Source organism: Sceloporus occidentalis, unplaced genomic scaffold, assembly GCF_023333645.1.
Source record: "Sceloporus occidentalis isolate IW3139 unplaced genomic scaffold, rSceOcc1.0.p SCAF_4, whole genome shotgun sequence".
Lineage (NCBI taxonomy): Eukaryota > Metazoa > Chordata > Lepidosauria > Squamata > Phrynosomatidae > Sceloporus > Sceloporus occidentalis.
In genome coordinates this window covers 37788569-37810537 of record NW_028316984.1, presented here as the reverse complement: position 1 = coordinate 37810537, position 21969 = coordinate 37788569, and the positions used below count along the sequence as shown (strand labels likewise).

The window sequence follows — 21969 nt, the reverse complement described above, 5'->3', positions numbered from 1 at the left end:
GGAACATGTGGTAGAAGACAAGAGAAATGAACATTTTAATAGCAGCTGAAAAAAGTGGGATGACAAGAGGATGAATTGGTACTGTCCCTGACAAATTGGGACACTTAGAGGGCATGTATACTGCTCTATTAACTTAATTTTTAAAGGTTTTTTTGTTATTTGTTTGTTTGTTTGTTTGTTTTTGAGGGGGTAATATGTGTTGTAGCTGCTTTTCAGGAAGCACAGGTATATCTCACATATATAATAAAAAAACCAAATTGGACCCCAAATATCATTACACCTGCACTGTAGCCTAATAATTGAAAGCATGTTTCCATGAAACATCTGCAATTGTTTCATAAGACTTCAGGGTTTTTTTATGGCTTGGTAATATTAAATCAAGTCTTTCGGGAGCATCCACTGTCATCTTGATTTTTATATATTAATATAATCTTATTTCATCCTAAATTTAAATTCCTGGGGATATTAAGATGGTTGTAATGACTGAGGAGACTTCAATATCACACTGGTTGCTGCAGTGTTGCTGCTGTTTGCCAGAGCACAGCTGCTAACTCCATTGTCATCACAACTAAGATGGGAAATAGTGTTAGGAGGCTGGGGACACGTCTTGCTCAGACCCACCATTGAAATGTGCCCATGTCTACCTTCCAGCCCCATGTATGAGATGATTCTTGATCAATATAATAATGGACCTACAACAGTGGTTCTCAAACTGTGGGACAGGACCCCTGGGGAGGGTACGAGGGTACGAGAGTTGCTGAAGGGAAATTTACATATGCGTTGAGTTAAATATTGAATTTACTTAAATAAAACTGTCCTAATTTGACCAGTGTTATTTCCTTGTTAAAATATAAATATATATTAATGTGTGAATGAAAATACACACAGTAAATAAACAAAATATTTTTATTTATATATTTCATTGAGTAGTGGGGGCATAACGTCCACATGTAGATGTAATGGGGAGTGGCAAGGGTAAAAAGTTTGAGTACCACTGACCTACAAGGAGCAGCAGCTCTGTGGAAAGTCAGAGGCCTATTATACAAGGGTCACCAAGGGCCTTTCCTCATTATGAGCATTGGAAATGGACCTGGGAATAATCATGTGCATGTACACATGTGCACATATATTTTTTAAAAAGGAATTAGGAAATTCATTGAAGTTGGATGTGTCAGTGATAGCTAAAAGGAATCTCCAAATCTAGAAGCTGTCTACCTTTGGATATCAGCAGTGCATCATGCCTTTTAATCTTCTCAGAGGCATCGGACGAGCCAGTTTTAAGAAAGAGGATGCTCTAAGGAACTTGGGTCTGAACCAGCAGAGGCTTTCTTTACAATATCACACAGGAGGAATGTCTCTCAATTTTGAAAGAAAAGAAAGTAGAGCCAGTTCGAAAATGAACGCTATTACGCGAATGGTTATCAAACCCACAGAAGAACACAGTGCCCATCCCAAAGCCGAAACAGTGTGAATGCAAAAGAAATTATCATATGAGTATGTACCCTTCATAGTCTAGAATTCGAATTCGCATCCCTGCACATGCTCATTGAGGGTAGAATCGGATCATGACCTTTTTACACTTCCAGCGGGGCTTGCCTCCGGTTCCCATGGTTTTGCCTTGTTCCACATTATTTCTTTATCAGTTACTCTTTATTTCGTGTTATTTAGGCAATTCACGTTATTTGTGCATTCATTACCCCATATTTCATGTTATTTAGGCAATTCACCAATTCAAAATCAGTCAAAGCAACCTTGTACTTGGTTTGAACATTGGACTATGACTCTAGAAGGCAGGGATCACACTCTCTCAGCCTCCTCAGAAAATGGCAATGGCAAACCCCATCTGAATAAACCTGCCAAGAAAACCCCAAAAACGGGGTTGGGGGTCTCAAGATGGTTGTGTGTGTGTGTGTGTGTGTGTGTGTGTGTGTGTGTGTGTGTGTGTTGTCTTGCCTGTGCCTTTAAGTTTCCAGCTATGGAGGTAATGGGGGGAGAGAAGGCGTCCCTCCCATTTGGGAGAGCTTGGCTGCAGTGAGGTTGTGTGGGGCCTGGGTCCTTTCTGGTTCTAACCTGGCCCATTGGGAGTCCCATTGAAGGCAATAGCCTCACCATGAGTCGGAAGAGGGGAAAGGGGAGGGGAAGCTGTGCAGGAACCAGAGCTGGCGACTAAGGCTACATCCACACTGGAGAAATAACTCAGTTTGGCACCGCTTTAACTCTTTATGGCTCAAGGTGGCTATGGAATTCTGGGAGTTTGAGTTTGTTGTGAGCCCAGAACGATGCCCTTGAGGGGAGGAAAACAGACCCCCATTCACCACTCCATCCTCCCCCAAAGGAGGAGGAATCTGGGAAGAAGAACTCTTTAGGGCTAATAAAAAGGGGGAGGAAGTTTTGTCTCTTTTTGAAGCCCCCTGACCCTGGAGGAAGGAGTGAAGGCAAAAAGGTCCCTGAGGGGCACAAGGGGCCAGGAGCAGGGCAAGCCCCAAGCCCACGGTTTTGGCCAGAGAGGGCGCTTGCAGGGCGCCTAAAGGAGAGCCACTCTGTCAAAAACAGCTGCTTTTCCTCCCGGCTGCCGGGGAAGACCTATGAGCCCTGGAAGCCAAAACTAAAATGGAGGATCATAGGAATTGACGTGGGGGAATACCAGGGCGACAGCAGACTTGCATATCACACCAACAACATCACACTGAATGCGAAGTAGCCTGGGAATAAGATTTGTGAATTCCCTAGTTTGGAGTGCATTCGGAATGCCAGTGAATGTGTGTAATAACCTTTCACACAATAACGTGAATACCCATGATTGCGTTCAGGATGACACTAGATTATACTTCCAATTTCCGTCATGTGATAACGGTCTTTGTTGCTCAGCTCTAGCTCCCTGGGGAAGGGAAAGGACTGGTGTAAGAAAGTCTGTTCCTTTCTCTGTCATTGTCGGGACTTGCATTGGAAAGGCTTATATCTGTATCTCAGGCCACAGCTCTTTGTGTGTGTATGGGAATACTGTGAATCTATACCATGGCAATTTTGTAGTGTTTCCCCCTCTGATCTATGGATTGAAATGTTGCTTTACTAAGTTAATCAATACTGCCTTTACCACTATGGTTCTTCTGAACTTTGGAGAAGTTCCTGACCTTGCCTGTAAAGTCCAGATGTGCTTAAACTAAAATATAAAATACAGGTTGGGAAGAGATTGGTTTGAAGGCATGCCAAAAATTTTTTTATGTGGGCAGGAAATGGAGCTGTCTGTTCAGTCAAATGTGTGTTGTTTAGGCAGAAGGAGCACAAGGGGGAAGGTATTGTGCGGTCTGACCCCTCTTACTGATTAATCATTAAACTGTTCAGGGCCAGCCCAAGACATTTTGCTGCCAGAGGGAGAACAGGAAATGACAATGTTTCCCCTCGCCCAGGTCAAGGCCCAGCATATACCCAAAGTCAGTCATGTTGTTGTGACAAGAGGTAGAAAATCCCACAAGCACTCTCTCCATCCCTGTTAGTAAAATTCAGTAATAATAAATATGTTGCTGCCTTTTCATGACAGCCATACTCTTCTGCCTGAGCAGGTCACTCTTACTGATGGGACAACTAGCCCTGAAATCATTATAAATGTTGGCTGGAGAACTTTCAGAATATAAGCATAAAACTTTAAAATGCCCTCTAACATTTGAAATGACCACTGTTTTTTTTTAATTTTTAACTAGAAACATCAGAGGTACAGTATGCCCTGTGTGTAACAAAATCCAGAATAGCTGGGCTTCTTGTGGTGTTTTAATGGTGCCCACCAACAAGTGCTTATGAAAGTTTGCTGGATGCAGCATGAGTAACATTCACATTTCTTTTTATATAATAAAATGTATCATTGCAAAAAACATCACAAACAACACATCTATCCTCACCAACACAGCCATACAATCAGTCAAATGATTAATTTTATCTGGTGTGATTTAGTGTCCACTGAAGCTTTTCTGTACATATTCCTTTCTTTCAGGATGGTGAGGTGTTATTTGAGGCAGGGTGATACCAGGTTGTTGTTGTTGTTGTTGTTGTTGTTTTGCAGGGATGGTTATTTGTTTTTTGATTTGCAAGCAATCTTGCAAAATGTATGTACCATCAATAGTGCAGCAGAATGCAGCAGTAATTCTGAATGAAAGAGGGAGAGGAACAACGAAAGAACCTCTGTTGTTGTGGGTTTCTGGCTTAGCTTGGACTGGTCATTATTCAAAGAACATACATACACACAAGAGTGAGAGAAATTTATTACAAATTGATAGAAATAGATACATACTGTAAGTTGAAATATACATACTGTATATACTCATGTATAAGTCTAGAAATTTAGGACAAAAAATTACCCCAAAAACCTGAGTCGACTTATCCATGGGTCAATGTAGATAGTGTATCTTAATTCTTATTTAAATGAAGGAGCCATTGCCTGGTGAAAAACAGGAGTATAATGTGTCATGGAAGCACTGATTCCCTCTATTCTCTCATCCATCCAGCCTTCATAGTGAACACAAAGAGTTACATATGTCTACTGGAATTTTTTAATTCTTTGACATTTGTTTTTTGCTTTGCTTCATCCTTCAGATTCTTTGTTATATGTCTCTCAGTTTTACCCTCGATTTTTCCACAGGTCATAGCAAAATCCATAATTTTGACCCCAAAACTTGCCTTAAATGTATACATGAGGTCGACCTATAGTTGAGTATATATGGTATATCAGAAATGGCTTTTTAAAATAGAAGCTACTCTTAGTCCAGCTTCCTGGTTCTAATGATGACTCATTGAAAAACAACTTACCGAGTGTGTGGTTTTTACATGTTGTCTCCATCATAGGGTATTCTCTATACACATAGGTTCTTTTTAGCTGCCACAGCTGGTAATACCTAGCTGTTCTTCATGTAGCTTGATAATTCTGTGTTTGTATTCAAAAACAGCACACACTCTCAGCTTCAGGGGAAGGCAATGGCCAACCTCCTCTGAACACATCTTGGCAAGAAAACCCCATGACTTCGGGTTGCCATAAAGTGGAAATCACTTGAAGGCACACGACGGCAACAACCTTCAAGAGCAAGGCTTAGAAAAGTTACTTGTTTGGATTACATTCTCCCCAAACCCCCAGCCAGAGTCCATAAAAATTTCTTTCCCAAGCTCTAGCCAGAAGGCAAGGTCCTACTGGGAGAAGAGATAGGCCAATGAGCAATGGCACAAACTCTGTGCTCTAGTCTGCTGCAAATCATGTGCAAAACCACAGCTGTAGACCTATTGAGAGACTTCATGAGCAGCAGCAGAACTCTACAAGTATGTCCTAATTGCCAGCATCATTGACAAAGCACTTTCTCATGGCAGGCGCAGGCTACCCCTGTGACTGTTTCCCATTTGTTACTTCCTGTGTGCCAAAATTAGCTTCACATTGTTTGAACTGAGTGGTAATGGATTCTCCCTCATGCAAGCCTCGGCCTCATTCCAACAAAGACGGGATAGAAGGGGAAGGGGGCGAAAAGGCGGAACATAGTACCCATAACAACAAATAAATGGTGATGTTGCTGTATGACTCATGTATTTTCCCTCCACCTGTTTGAACAGAAAAGGGTCACAGAATAGGGTACTACGAGAAGCATGGGGAAGAGATGATTACTTACTTACTTATTGGTTACAAAGACCAAAGTTGTTGAATTTAGAAACATAATTTTCTGTGCTTGTCTCAAGACATTGTAGCTAAAACTCTTAATGGCTTCATGAGCTATGGATACCTACCCTTTCTAACAATCTCATTCTTCAGTTATCAGAGTTCTTCAGCTACGTGTGCCCTGGCAATTGCATATGTCAAGAAAACCTACTACTTTGGTTGAGAAAACAAATAACATTTGATGTTCAAATAGTGATGGCTACCTTCATGTATGTAGAAGCCCAGGAAACTAATTTTAGGGATGTTTATCTATCCCCCTCCCCCTTCTCTGTACAGTACATTATTCAACCTAAGGGGAAATAAGCAATCATACTGCCTCAGTGCTGTGTCGCCACCATTCACCCATAACTCAGTATTATAACTCAGTGCTCTTGCATATCCCAGCTCCGGTTTCTGCTCTTAAACCAGAGAAAGACATCTGGTTGGGATGTATGTTTTAAGGATAGTTCCCAGAAACAACCCCCCACTCAGCATGGTTACTAAGCCATGTAGAAGTAAGGTTGTGCTGTGACTGCCCTAATTTTATGCCCCGTCTGTGTCTCAGAGGAGAGTGGCGCTCAGGGAACAAAGTAAAGCCATGGCACTGCCTCTCTTTAGTCTAAGTGGCAAGGTTGCATGTGGTCACCTGAATATTTTTTCCACAAGAGATGAAGCAAGTGCTTCATTGCATTGCTGCTAATTTATTTATTTATTTATTTATTTATTTTGTATGATTGTATTCTTACGGTTGGTGGCTGTTCTCATGCTGTGTCCCTCAAAGAAAAAAATGGTGAATACTGTGCTGCCCCCCTTTTGACTAAACTTTTAATTACATCTTTTATTCACAGATGCTGCAGTTCTTCTTTTCAGTCCTACCACCTTCTGAAAGCTTGAAATCTCCACTCTTGCCTTTTAATCAATGTAGAGTAGCAATTATCAGGTGTACATTTGGGTTATCTAACCCCCTTTTTGCATAGGGCTAGCTTATGGAGAACACTTCAGGTCGTGGGTTGTGATTCTCATAGAAGACTGTGAGCAGCACACCAACACTCTCTAGGAACATATTTGTAAGCAAGTCATTGAGTTAGCTTTTGGAGGGAATGGTTGCTCTGTGGTCTGAATTTCTTTGGTGTGAAAGGCATAAATCCAACCATAACTCTGCATAGTGGTATTTTTAATTTCAGAATTTTTGAAGTGCCTCACACTGCCAATTATGTGGCCATTCCCATTTTGTCGCAGTGCACTCCAGGCAAAGGATGAGGTAAATGTGGAGCTTTGGCTTTTCATTCTATCTCTGCAATTTCACATTAAAAATAAATCCAATTAAACAACATAACCTTCCATGCATACCTGCTGCAAAGAGGACTTCTCAAGGATTGGTCACTTTAGTCTTGTTGGTTCAGATTGGTTAAAGTAGGAGATGTCCCATTGTAATAATTGTGCCAAACATACTTCCATGGGGTAATATTTGTGACATTATTTGATTTAATCTCTCCAGTTACAACTGTCAAAACACATTCTACCATTGTGGCTTTTTAGTTCCAGTTGTCCAGTGAAATCTCCAATTTGAATCCATCAGTCTCTTTACAGGTAGGGCCTTCTATTTCTGTCTCATTTATATCTAGTTGAATCTCCTTCAAAATCTACTTCATCACTAGTTAACCTAGCAGAAGTTGCGATCATATGTGATCATTCCATACCATTGCACCCAGTAATTTGATACAATTTACTTTTTATAACTGTGTGGAGTTTCAGGGTTGCTTCTGCATAGAGGTAACAGTGTGAGTGAGCTAATTTTCCTGACCCACATTGTTGTAGCAAAATGAATGTGCCAGGCATCATGAGGCAAAGTGTGTATATTTCTCTGCCTTACTACCCCATTACAGTGGGCCGTCAGTATCCATGGGGGATCCATTCCACGACCCCCCTGCAGATGCCAAAATCTGCAGATGTTCAAGTCCCATTGACCTCAGTGGTAGCACAGCCATGTGGCCACGCCACCATTGGGGACAATGGCACTTTTTCACCCCAGCCACCTGAAGCCCACCTTGCCAGTCCCTTCCTTCTTCCTTCTGAAAACCCGCCAGCTCCAGGGATACTCTCTCTCATCCCCCCAGAATGTCCTCGCAGAGGAAGACCCCAAAGAGACTGGTGCCCAAGGAGGTGAAGGGAAGGGAGTGAGGAGGATGAGAATGAGGAAGAAGCCCCCATCCCAGCCCATGAAGGAGTGACCAAGTGAGGTGAGGGTGTCTCCTTTCTTTGTCCTCAGGACCTCTTTCTTCCCTCTTCCCAGGAGTGGCCAGGGAAGACAGGGAATTACACTTCCCGGTGTGCTTGGTGCTCTGCAGAACACAGCCCAGGAGCTCTTGCAAGGAGGAAAAGGAGGAGGGAGTGAAGGAGCCAGGTGGGAGTTGGGCGGGCAGCAGAGGTGGGGGAATGGCCACTTTCCCAGCCAGGCAGGGCCCAGGGGTAGAGGAAGAAGGGGCAGACCTTCCTTCCCTTTGTCTTCGCAGAGTGTCCCCTCTTCCTGCCACCACCTCCGCCGCCTCCTTCTCCTTTTCCACCGCTGCCCCTCCTTCCATTTTCCTCTTCTGCACAGCCACCTCCACCTCTGCCTTTTCTTCTTCCTCCTCTTCCTCTCTCACCCCCTTATGGACTTGCTGTCCGCGAAAGCTGGGATCCAAGGAGGGCAAGTCCACAGATACGGAGGGCCTACTGTATAGGGAAAGGCATGCATATTTGTGTGAAGAAGGCATGAGGGCATTTTCTACCACATTTTATTGGAGAAGGGATTGTTGCTTGGTGAGGGAGAACATTCTTTCTTTGCAGAAAGTTTGCCATCTTTCACAGAAGAATCAAGTAACAGATGATGGGTCAGGCCTGAGTCCCCAAAGAGTCGCTGCTAACCATGACACCAGGTTAGTTGGATAAGCAGTCTAGCCTAGATTTGCTGCATTGGAAGTTTGTGCAGAACTGAAACTATAGATGCGCCTCAAGGATCTCCAAGTTCTTCAAAGGAGGTGTCAAAGCTTGTAAGACTGGTTGGGGGATTCTGAGAATCCTAATTCAAAAAAGTAATTTCCCAAGAGCAGTATAATAGTATTAAAAATAATAATGTGGCATAGGAAAAGAGTATGTGTCAGTGTGTGGTTGTGGGTGGGAGAGGGGGGTCACATGTTTTTGTGCCAAATTAACATAGATAGCATCCCTGGAGCCCAATAGATTTTCCCTGTGTGTGATTTAGAGAGAGTTTCACATTTGGTAAGATAAAGGCAAGAGCATTGAAAGTCAGAAATGGAGTGTATACACCAACACTGATAGTTTCTCATCTAATCCTTCCTTGTTTTCTTGTCAGCTCTGTATTTGCTTGTGTCCCCACACAGGAGAGTTTTGCTTTTGCACAGCAATACTTCTTCATTACAGTTTTCCTGACAATTTTCGGTGTATACAAATTGTCCTTAGTGTGGAGGGGGGACATTTAATTTGTGAATGGAGCCTTTTGCAGTCTTGTTCGGTGGATAATCAGCGATAAATAACTCTGAACTTGTCCCATTTGCTTCAGTGGGAATCCTGATTACCGACTCAGTTCTTACTACTTAAACCTTGCCACTCACTTTTCTCCTACTTTACATTTGCTACTGATACAACGATCCTTTGAAAATTCAGTACACTTCCATGTGTATATGCCAGCAGTCAATTTGTCCTTCTGATCGAAGTGGAAATAATGGTCCCACAAATGCCTCTTTTCTAATCTTTTTTGCCTGTTCTCCAGTTATCATGCCTTTAAGAGCAGAGGATAAAAATTACTGAGTGCTACATATCAGTGATTTTAAAACATCTTCCAGTTTAGTTTTTGAGTTTTGAGACATTTTCTTTCTTTTAACTGTCTGAAGAATTAATGTGAATAAGAAGATTCTGTTGATCCACTGAAATCATGTTGGAGAACATCTGCTGTTCATCTGCATAATATAATACACAAAGAACAACTGTCTTCAGTGAAACCTCCAGTGAACTACAAACATTTTACTAATTGAAATCATGAAATAAATAGGATGTTTATTAATGATGATAGCATTAATATTAAGCTACCATGTATGGACAGTCGTGAGAGTCAGTATGGAGCAGTGGTTTGAGTACTGAACTGTGGTCCAAAACACACTGCAGAAATAATCCAGTTTGAGATGTTTTAACTGCCCTGGCTCAATGCTAGGTAATTCTGGAAATTATAGTTTATTGCAGCACCAGAGCTCTCTGACAGAGAAGACTCAATGTATCACAAAACTACAGATTCCAGAATTCCCTAGCATTGAGCCAGGGCAGTTAAAGTGGTCTCAAACTGGATTATTTCTACAATGTGTTTTGGACCTAGGACTCTGGAGACCAGGATTTGATTTCCTGCTTGGCCATGAAATCCACTGGGGGAAGGCAATGGCACATATCCTTTGAACAAATCTTGCAAGAAAGCACCATGATAGGTTCACCTTAGAGTCACCATAAACTGGAAATGACTTGAAGGCACACAACAACAACAACAACATAGGCTGTGATATATTAAAAATATTATCTATAACATAATTTAAAGCACAAGTATACACACACATACAGACACAATCAGATGCAACTCTGATGGTTGTCACTGGGCCTTACTCTCGAGTATGCATACAGGATTCCATCTTTCTCCTACCTTCCTTCTAGCTATTAATCCACCTGCCTATCCCTGTCTGAATCTTAGAAAAAATAACTGTTGAGAACGGTTTTGCCAAAGAATGCTAAAATCAGTGTGTTGGTTTATGCATAATTTTGTGTTCCATTGTAAGTCAGCAATATTAATTTGCAAGCCTAAAACATTTGATTTATTTTAATAGGACATACTGTAGTTATCTTTTTGCTTGAATAAAAACTTTAAAAAGCAAATTATCAGTAATTGAGATGGAAAAAATCATTTTGAGCAAGGGTTAGGAAAGAAACAAAGGAAGCAATCCATGGCTTTAAAATAAAACCCAAGAATGTTATCAAATAGGGACATAATTTCAAGCATTTTAAAATAAATGCAAACTTTAAAATGCTGAGTTTAGTCTGTGGGGTTTCTATGGTGACTCACCTTCCAGCAGTTTTGTAAGATGCGTAAATAGGTCTAAGAGTGATTTATAATTATTTGTTTTTTGTTTGTTATGTTGGGAACCTTGTGTTCAGTTTGCATCTAATACAGTTCACTCTGCATGCTTTCAGTTATGTATATTTTAGTGCATATGATTGACAGTGATTGAGCATTTCTTAGGGAGTGCTTAGGGGTTTTTGTATGTGTGCCATAAATGATGCATGGTGATAAGTCTTGCAAACATAAACAATTTTATTTGCATCACTATTTTGATAAACAGGGACTCTCTTATGCTAAAAAAAGGGGGGAGGGGATGTATTTTCTGAACAAGAAAGCCCATTCTTTTATGTTGGACTGCTTCAAACAGATTCTGTAATTCTGCCTGTTAAATGTATTCATCAAAGAAAATGTTTCACATTTGTGGAGACATATGCTAGATATGTAAGAATGCTACACTTTAGTGGCTGTCTAGCGTGAAAACAAGTAATGATGATAAAGCTACCAAATGTTTTTGTTTAGTACGTCTTCATTACACAGTGTGTGGTTTATAATATAAAGAAAACATTTCCAAGCTCCATGTGCTTTTAAAAGACATCCCTTGCCCAACCCTTCTAGTTTACCTGCCTTTACTAAATGGATTGGAGAGGGAGCCAGTGTCATTACTTCAACTTTGGAGAAATTAATATATAATTTCTTAGTGAAATAAAAAACCCACCCTAAAATATATACACACACCCCTTCATAGGCATGCTGAGGCATCTGTGTCAGTAACTTGCATTTGTAAATTTTGTCTCAATGGGAGACTAACCCCCATAATGTATAAAACTGTGTTTTCAGATGCCTGCAACTGCTTCTTATAAAACAAGATAATACAGGTAATTAACCAAACCTGACATAGTGGGGGAAATAACTTCCTGCTACATGTCATTTCCAAATGAGCCGAATTTTAGTAAAAGATTTCTCTCAGAATAAACAATTGCGATTTTAATAATGTGGAATGTTTTTAGCCAATATTTGTGGAATTAATGGGCATTGATGTGTATTTTTAATATGTCATTTGTTTTATATTGTATTTACCTCTATACTGTACACTGCTTTGATCCTGGGAAAAGCGGTTTATAAATAAACAATTTATTATTTATTATTTATTAGATTTCCTAGTTTTTTGTGGGTTTTTCGGGCTATGTGGCCATGTTCTATAAGAGTTTATTCCTGACATTTCACCAGCATCTGTGGCTGGCATCTTCAGAGAAATTGGCCACATAGCCTGAAAAACCCACAAAAAACTAGGGATGCCGGCCATGAAAGCCTTCAACTTCACCTTAGATTGATAGAAGACTGGCCTATGATTGGAGCAGCTGTTACCATTGTTAATTTAGGATGTAGTATCTATTTTGTTTGGAATCAAGGGTTCAAAACACACTGCAGAAATAATCCAGTTTGAGACTACTTTAATTGGCCCTGTGCTAGGGAATCCTGGGAACTATAGTTTCTTGTGGCATCAGATCTCTGACAAAGAAAGCTAAATGTCTCCCAAAACTATAGTTCCCAGAATTCCCTAGCATTGAGCCAGGGCAGTTAAAGGGGGTCTCAAACGGGATGATTTCCACAGTGTGTTTTGGATCAAGGATGCTAGGAGTATTTTGTATATTGTAATGGAGAAAAATATTCACTCAAATTCCATAGCAGCCACGCTGCACAGACACCTTTTTCATGGCTTCCTAGCAAATAAATTATTTGTTTGTTTCAAGCAGCCCTCCCTAGTTTGGTGGCGCCTTCCAGATATTTTATACTACAGCTTCCCTCAGCCCTAACCAACATGAGCAATGGCCAAGGGTGATGGAAATTATAAGCTAAACTTTTGTAAGGCTCCAAGTTGATGAAGTCTTGTAATTTTGGGGTAGCAAATATTTATGGACAGATTATTTTCCAATATATATGTTGTGGAGGAAGTACCATGTACATATTAGTGTGCAAGACTACTACTACATTATGTGCAAAACACTGTCTGTAAAGGGGCTATGATTCTTTTCTTATTTTAACTGAAAGACCAACAGTAATATTTCCTAGGCAACCTCTATTTAAAAATTGTTTAAGCACCAGAAATCTGTTCCAAATGGATCATAGCTAGGATTTTTACTTTTTAACTATTATTTACCTTAATGCCAGTTTGTTAGTAGCCTTGTGTATGTGTTTAAAAACCTAAATACTAAATCTATTGAATATGTAGCTTCCTGTCAAAATCAAGAGGCTGTTCCTTTGTTCTCACTTCAGATAGGTAGAAATGTTTAATATACATTCAAATTTGAGAAAATCTGTACATTCTGTAAACATTTAAAGCAACATGTTTTCCTCTTCCTAACCAGAGTGAAGGCAAGTTAATAGGAATGTTTCTTTAAAAGCTGAAATTAACCAGATGTCATAGACTAGTTTGAGGCCTGTATTCCCTTGGCATTAACCATGTGTGAAACTTGCTTTTTTTTTTTTTAAATTGCTCTGTCCAGCTTTTTAATTTGGTGTTTTATTTAGCTGTGTTCCTCCCTACCCTTGGCTTTTGCTTTTTCTTTAGGTTGTGTTGGCCAGAGGAAATTTACCAAAAAGAGTACTGAGACGTAAATACTGCATTGTTGCTGCCTTTATAATCTTTTTTGCTATGCTCACTGTAAAGATATCTTTCATCCAAGAAATGCCTGTGGTGTTTTTAAAATGTTAGGAATCCTGGTTTTTAAAAATAGTGCATTACATCTAGTCACACTTTTATTAACAGACAATGAAAGCCCTTTGGAGGATGAATGAATAGAATAGGTTCATAATGCTTTACTTTGTTTGTGTTTCATATCTACTTCCTAGCTGCTTCAACATTTTACTCAGTGAAGCACTAAATTAATTGATCCTATTGTCTCTGTATTTCATTTTATTTTATTTTGCTGTAGAATGGCCAGGGCAATAATCATTGGGAGATTTTGGTATTCATTCTTAAGTGTGTAAAATGAGCTGTCTTCCTTCTTTCAGTAGGGTTGTTAAAGCTGCACAGTATCAATTGCTATTGATAAAAGGTGGCTCCAAGCCAACTTCCTGAAAGAGCTCCAGGGAAGGGGTCATGCTTTGTCATGACCCAGGCACTATTACTTGAATGTTGTTATTATTGGACTGGAGTAGCCTCAGGCTGTCATCCTTCCTATACATAGTAGCATTCTGATTCTCCAGTGTTTTCCAGTTTACCTTCTTCTAGGGCAGCATCATTATCAACATCATCAGCATCATCACCATGTCTCTTTGATTTGCATCCCCCAATGAATGATAAAATGGCATTGTTCTCAGATATGCTGTGATCTTGACATGCAGGTTGAGAAAATTAAAATAATCTGTGTCAGTACATGTGGGAAATTATAGCTGAGATGTGATAGAGTTATTGACTGAGACACAAATATATATATTTTTATTTGCATGGTACTGATAAACAATGTTTTGCTCAACTTAGTAACAAAACTTGATGTTCATTTACAAAAATGTCCAGATAGGTCCTGTTTAATTTCACACTCTACAGGACCTCTAATAATGTCCGCATTAAATTATCTTCCTGATACTTGCATCAACGTGTGTGGTCATGAGAACATGCCTACTCGGTGAGATCATTGATCCATTTAACACCATGGGTGGCCAACTGCTGTGTGACTACCACATGTGGCATGGGAGTAGGGACTTGTTCCACCCTTGACAAGTACCAGAAGATCAGTGGGCTTGGCTTTGATATAGGCAATGACTCTTGCTTACCTCCTCTTGCTCTGACTCAAATTTCTTCACTCAGTCAGCTGAGACAAGAGTGTACCAAGGCATAGAAAGGGATGGAGGGATAGCGACAGCATGTCCATGTATTGTAGCAAGCACTACACTTTATCATACTTCAGATTCATCTTATGACACACTTTCCAAAGGCGGGGTACAGACGGGCAGGGGAAGACGTCTTGGAGGTGTATTCTGCTGAATACGGAGCCTCCAGACCGCCCGCCCCGGGGGCGTGGCTCAGGAGATGGGGCTTCCACATGGGGGGCAGTGAAGACGCCTCACCTGGGGCCGTTTCTGACCCGCAGTTTCCATACCGCCGCCTCGGAGGACGCTGCAAAGAGAGAGGCAGCTTCTGCACGGGCGGCCAAAAACGGGGCTTTTTCTTTTTTCTTTTGCCAGCTGGCAGATGTGCAGCTGCGCAGCTGCGGCGCTCAGCACCGGCGGCAGAAAGCCTATGTGCACATTTAAAGCGCCCAGGCCCCTTTAAACTTTTTCCCTCGCCTTGCCCAAGAACAATGGTGGTCTCCTGCCAGCTGGTGATCAGCTGGTGTTGGCATCCTTGTCCGCTTGCACGTTGGTAGTGTCACCAGCATCATGGATGCCTCCTCTCCTTTGGTCCCCACGCTCTTGCTGAATCTGCAATGCACAGCCACAGCTGTCGCCGCTGCCACCGCTGTCCCCCTGCCACCCCCCATCACCTCCCTTGTACATATGTAAATATTTAAAGTTTTAGGGTTTTTTTATTGTTAGGTGAAAATGGCACAGGAATGTGTGTAGGGGTTCACTTTAAATTCCAAACTTTCCCCAATTCTAGCAGCGCATGCGTACATGTTGCTCTAGGGTTAGGGTTAGGGTTAGGGTTACGAGCATTAAAATAGAGTGCAGCTGTGCTGCAGCTTCCACATCTGCATGGCATCTGATGCTCTAATTAGAGCCTCGGTGCAAACTGCGCATGTTCCAGGACCCCGACTCATTATGTGACGCAGCTGACTCGGAGCTTTTAAATGGGCAACTTAAATTAGCGGCGTAACAATTCTGGCGTACCGGTGCAGCAGCTTACATACGGAGATGCGCAGCTACGCAGTATATAGAAAAGAAGCAGGGAAAATCAGCACCTTTTTAATGCCGCTTCTTCCCGCTTGGGGCGTGCGGGTGGCGTGTTCATGGCGGCATTCAGGTAAGGGCCGTCTGAAGGCTATACCTTCATGACGTCATGAACACACCCCTTTTTGCCCGTCTGTAACCTGCCAAAGCGTCCAGTTTCCACTGATCTACCTTTTAGCTTGTCTTCCAAAAGGCTAAACAAAAACATTTGAATAAATATACACTATCAAGGCAGGTGCCAACTGTGGAGGCAAACAAGGCAATCATGACGGGCCAAGATTCTAGAAGTGCCTATTTAACTTAAATGAAAAGTTTGGAGAAATAGCCAGTTTCAGAGGAGGTGCTGAGGGACAGGTTATTGGGTTGGTGTTTATTCCTGCAGTCCAGAGGACAGTGCAAGAGCAGCAGAGGTATAAAAGGTGGAAGGAAAGAAAATTGATAGCCATTTTTAAAAAGATGAAATACACTCCAAGTCATGTCTTGATCATTTATTCTATATTGTTACACTGCTCTTTATATCGTACCTCTAATACGGAAGGGCACATTTTAGTTCACTGTTGTAAAACAACAAAAATTCATCTAGGCCCCATTCCCACTGGGCATATAAAGCAACGTATATCACTGCGAGTCTGGATCGGATCAAGTTTCCGAGTCGTATTCGAATCAGGTCCATTGTTCCCATTACAAAAGGGAGCAAACAGACTCGGTTTTTCTTGGCCCATGTTCGCGTTCCCATTGATATTTCTCCGTTGTATTTTGACGCTTTTTTTTTTTGTTCCCTGTTCCCATTGCCTTTCTGGAACTGGTTTTTTTTAAAGCTGTCAATCAAGCGTTTAGGTGATTAGACGTCGCAGTGACGTCTAATCCCCCCTTCTTCTTCTTATCCCCCCCTTCTTCTTCAAACCTCTCTCTCTTTTTCTTTTCTGCTCACCAAAAAGCTTTCACCAGCCTTCCTTTCTCCATAACCTTCTCCTCTTTCCTTTCTTTTCCCCTCCCTCTCCAAAAAAACCAGTTTAACTTTCTTCTTTAGAAAAAGAAAGAAAAAGTTTTACACACCACTGGGGAAAGGCTACGTGAACGGGGGGTGGGGGTGGTGGTAAATGGCACTGGGAATGCCAGGAAAGAGAACAGAGCTGGTGACAACCCCGGACAGTCCCTTGAACATTGCTCCTCCCCCAGTTTGGACACCCTTGTCGTTCCCATTAGTTTGCTGCAGATCTGACATGGCAGCTGCAAAAAAAAACCCTCTGGAAAAGTGGTATCAGGATAACCTGGGTTATCCACCGCTGATTCGGGTTTTAGCTAGCAAAATTGATCAGTTAGATCGAACACGGATTCAAATGGGAACAATTTTCCTTAAACAAGGATTGAACGCAAGTTCAAATGGGAACAATGTTCCTATAATCCGATTCTTGATTTGATTTTTAGCCCAGAGGGAATGGGGCCCTAGAGTAGCTAATGGAACATGGTATTAATTTACCTAAAGCAGCCAAAGGAACCTGATTGGAATGTTGGACTTGTCAGAGGCTCTTATTTCAGCCAGTTAAATAAGCCCCCCCCCCCCCCGCAATTTCCCCCCAATCAATACAGGATTAGGCTGCTAAAGATGTTGACTGGTGTAATTCTCTATACCAGGGGTAGGCAATCTTTTTGGGCCGGGGGCCGGGTTGCTGTCCCTCAGGCGACTGGGGGGCCGAATCCGGGGGTGGAGCTTCCACCCTCCGGGGGCGGGGCTGCATGCCGGGGGTGGAGCTTCCACCCTCCGGGGGCGGTGCCGCGTGCCGGGGTGGAGCTTCCATCCTCCGGGGGCGGGGCCGCATGCCGGGGTGGAGCTTTAACCCTCCGGGGGCCAGGCCTCCCCATCTTTGCAGGCCCCGTCAGAGGCCGGCAAAAAAGCCTCTTGGAGGACCCCAGCGATGGCAGCGGGCCTCCTGAAGGCCCGCTGCCGCCGCTGGAGCCCTGTTGGAGGGCGCCACCGACGGCATCGGGCCTCCAGGAGGCCCGCTGCCACCGCCGGAGCCCTCAAATAGGGCTGCGATGGCGGCATTGGGCCTTCCAGAGGCCCGCTGCCGCCGCCGGAGCCCTGTTCAAGGGTACCAGCGACGGCATCAGGCCTCCAGGAGGCCCGATGCGGCCGCCGGGGCCCTTGAATAGGGCTCTGACAGCGGCAGTGGGCCTTCCTGAGGCCCGCTGCCACCGCCAGAGCCCTATTGGAGGGCGACGGCGACGGCATTGGGCCTTCCAGAGGCCCACTGCCGCAGCCGGAGACCTATTGGAGGGCACCAACGACGGCATCGGGCCTCCAGGAGGCCCAATGCGGCCGCCGGGGCCCTCGAATAGGGCTCCGACGGCTTCAGTGGGCCTTCCAGAGGCCCGATGCGGCCGTTGGAGCTCTATTCGAGGGCGCCAGCGACGGCATCGAGCCTCCAGGAGGCCCGATGCGGCCGTCGGAGCCCTATTCGAGGGCTCCGGTGGCCGCATCAGGCCTCCTGGAGGCTGAAGTCTCGCGCAACCTTCTTTGAGGTCGCGCAAGGCTTCACCTCTGGGCGCCGCCATTTTTTCGCCCAAAATGGCGGCATCAAACGCCCCCGGGGGCCGCAAGGAAGGCCTCCGGGGGCCGGATCCGGCCCACGGGCCGGAGGTTGCCGACCCCTGCTCTATACAGTGACTTATAACAAATATGAGACTTCACTCCAGGTCTAAGTGCAAGCTGCTGTCCATTGTGGCTCATCAATGTTTAACATTTGCATACCATCCTCTACAGTTGAGGATGTCACAGATGCAGTTCCACATAGAATTTGTAACATTAACGTTTGCTCTAGTCTATTATTTTATTGTGTGTATGTGATAGCCAGGGATGGGCATCATGGACCGGTTACAGACCGGCACTTTAGTGCGTGACGAGCACGCACTAAGGTTACAAAAGGGCGGTGCTTCTGCACTGCAATAACCCTAGTGCGTGCTCGTCATGCACTAAACGGCAGCGGCCCTTCCATACAGCCGCCGCCGTGAGGACGTCACGGCCGCGCCGCCTCTAGACGGGGCGGCGCGGACGTGACGTCCTCAATCCGCGGCAGGGCGCCTAGGGCGCCCTTTCCGCGGACCAGGAAGGAGCTCCGTTTCGGAGCTCCTTCCTGGTCCGCGGCGCCGCTTTGCTTCGCTGGGCGCAGCCTTCAGACTGCTGCGCCCAGCGAAGCAAGGGAGAAAGGGGCCAAGTGGCCCCTTTCTTCCCCTCCCCACCACCGCAGGGTGTCCTTGGGGCTTGAAGCCCCAAGGACACCGCTTTTCAGGCTGCGGGGAAGCGGCGTTTTGCTGCTTCCCCGCAGCCTGAAAAGCGGCGGATCGGGGCCTCAGCAGCTGCTGGTGTAGCCGCTGAAACCCCGATACTCCGGGGAAAGGGGCGGGTCCAGACCGCCCCAAATGGGCGGTCTATAACCCGCCATGGTTACATACTTGCCAAAGCCCACACCTTTTCAGGAGGTCTGTTCTTGACTCCCAGAGGAAATCCTTAGAGCTGCTATTGTTGTTGGTGGTGTCTTTGGCTCTCCAAATTAGTGATAAGTGAAAACACTGAGGAAATGAGGACACATCTGTCACTTGCCTTGCATTTTTCCTCTGGGCAGTTGTGTGGACTGGGCACTGAGTCCGGAAGACAGATCAAAGTTACAGAGGGAGTTGTGAACAGCAATGATGTGATGGAAGGGAGAGAGGGGAAGTCCACTGACTGTATTTTGCCCATCATCTAGCACTGCAGATCTCAAAAGCCTTCAGTTTAAGGAATCTCCTTGTATACATGCAAGTTTGTTCATAATCCAAAGAAGGCAGAAGTCTGTGAGGGCATGAAAGGCTAAGATTTGCTAGGAGGTTATTTCTTTTGATGGCTTAATATAGATACACAAAAGAAGCAAACAGAATGAAGGGGCAGTTCCTGCCTGTTGATTCAGGGACTGTAGGGCTTTTAGAGAGTAGTATTTGTGGAGTTTTGGGAGCAGGGTGAAAAGGGAAGGAACATGACAATTACCTTCCTTGAGGCTAAACCTTTCTTCTGAAGGTCCCATAGCCATGATTTCCAGCCATGGAGGAGAAGTGTGGAAACCATCTGGAGAGACGGAGACTCACTTTACCAACTTGTTTCCTGTAAGTTAAATTGGAAGACCTTGTCTGTGCAAATAGATTTCAAAATAGAGCCTGGCCTTTGAGTATATCAGTAATTGCATGGCTCTCGACGTGTTTTATTGGCTGCCAGAGCAGTTAACCCCTGGAAGAAAAAGATTGAAGATGGTGTGACCAGCGCATGGGTATGGAGACCCATGTGGCTACCTTGTTGTTTGAATAAACCACTTACTAAAGGTTTTTCTTCTACAACATTTATACTGAATTTTCAAAAAAAGATCATATGAAAAAACATTGATTAAAGATACGTATGTTAGCCTCTGGGTGACAAATAATGAGGTGGCATTAGCTAGCTGCTAAGGAGAAGGAAAAGTTGTGTGGTTGCTTTGATGTAACCAACATCTGTCAACAGGGTGAATTTGCTTTTGTTTAATTTCAAGAGCGCTAGTCTTCCTTTTTTGCCCAATCAGTTTAAGCTTCTGCCTGAGGCACTCCTTGGCTGTTCTTTTCTTTTGCCAGTGCACAGGTTATTGCATGTGAAATGTGAGCCCATCTTCTCTTGTACTAGCTACACAGACTTGCAAAGAGCCTTTAATCTTATAATCGTGATGTTTTCTAGCACATGTGCATCTTGTCTCTCTCTGGCTCTGCCCCATACTATATAGGCTTGGAAGCATCAGTGTGTCACTACATGCTTTGGGGTTTCCTTCATAAAAATCTGTGCTATGTGTTATCTTCTGTTTGCAACATTTGCTGTCTCATTTTGGACCGTATGAACTACTGAAATGTTTTGAAAAGTCTGAAATTAAGGATAAAATCTGGTTTGATTTGACAGAGTTCACATTCTCCCCCCCCCCCCATCAACTGGTTAGCTATGCAAAACTTCAAGTGTGTTCCAAAAGAGAGAGAAACAATCATGTAAATAACATTTCTGTATGTGTCTATATGTAGGTATATAAAATATACAAACCCAAATTAATTAATGTATATGTATGTACTGTCAATTCTCCTCTCAATTCATGGAGGAACAACATTCTGAAATTTAAAAATAGGAGGCAGAGGAACATGGCTATCTGTTTCTTTTTGTCCAGTCTCAAATGTGCTAAATAAATAAAATACTAAAATAGGAGTTCAAAAACTAGCAATTTTTCTTAATTACTAAACAATTTTGAAATCAGAACAAATACAATTGGACAATATTTGCTATAAGTCAGCCCAATAATCTTGGAAATAGCTAATCATTTATGCTTGATTAAGCAAAATGCTGTTCACCCAGCAATCAGTTGCTTACATATGATAGCTTAATGGGCCTTTGTACCAGATATTAATTCAATATTTTATTATAAACAGTTTGGTATTTTGTATATAATTGGTATTTTTAACTTGTATTACAAATGCAATTAGTGTTTCATAATATTCAAATCCTTCTCCCTGTCTCACTCACCCGCTCTCTCTTTCTCTCTGTAGGTATATAAAATACATATTATTTAATTAGTTGTTGCCTTTATTTACACTGTGAATTCTGCTGTGGCAAATTTTCAGCAGCTTGATTTAAAGGTTAACTAAACATGATTTAATAGCTTGATGAAACATGAGAGCACTTGCACTAATGTGTATTGAAAATAATGTGGACTTTTAATTCTGTTATGGATGGACTATGTTACAGCTCTCTAAAATGTAGCACAATTATTCTTGCTACTATTAAATAAGAAACACTTTAAACGGAATCATTGCCAACCTTTCTCATTGGGGCGGGGAGGGGGGAATGGATCTTGTTGACCGGAAGAAAAGTCATATTTGAATTACTATCAGCTTAATTAAGGGTCATTATGGATGTACACATAAAAATCCTTACTATTCAGTGAGTGAAATGGGAGTATTTCATTATATAGTGTAGCATGCTTGAACAGATAACAATTAAAATAGACCTGCAATAAGGAGGCTAATAAATGTGGGGGCATGCTGCCTGCTGTAAAATTAAAATAGTCTTCTCACCCCATCATCATTCAGCCCCCTTAGCTGACTCAGATGAAAGAAAATCAACAGCTGTTTTTAGCAAAAATTGGGTGGAGGTGAGAAAATAAAGACGGGAAAACCCTAACTAAATGCTAGTCAATAAGATGGAAAGATATATTGATAGGCTCCACCACTTATAAAATCCATGCACACATTACACTTTGATTCATTCTGGTTGTTAATCATT

At 42.9% G+C, this 21969-nt stretch overlaps 1 protein-coding gene across 3 annotated transcripts in view; it reads left to right on the top strand.

Annotated features, from left to right (window-relative positions):
* The window catches only part of METAP1D (methionyl aminopeptidase type 1D, mitochondrial), a 104715-nt gene that overhangs the window by 22860 nt on the left and 59886 nt on the right, over positions 1 to 21969 (top strand). The gene's annotated exons all lie outside the window — the stretch shown is intronic.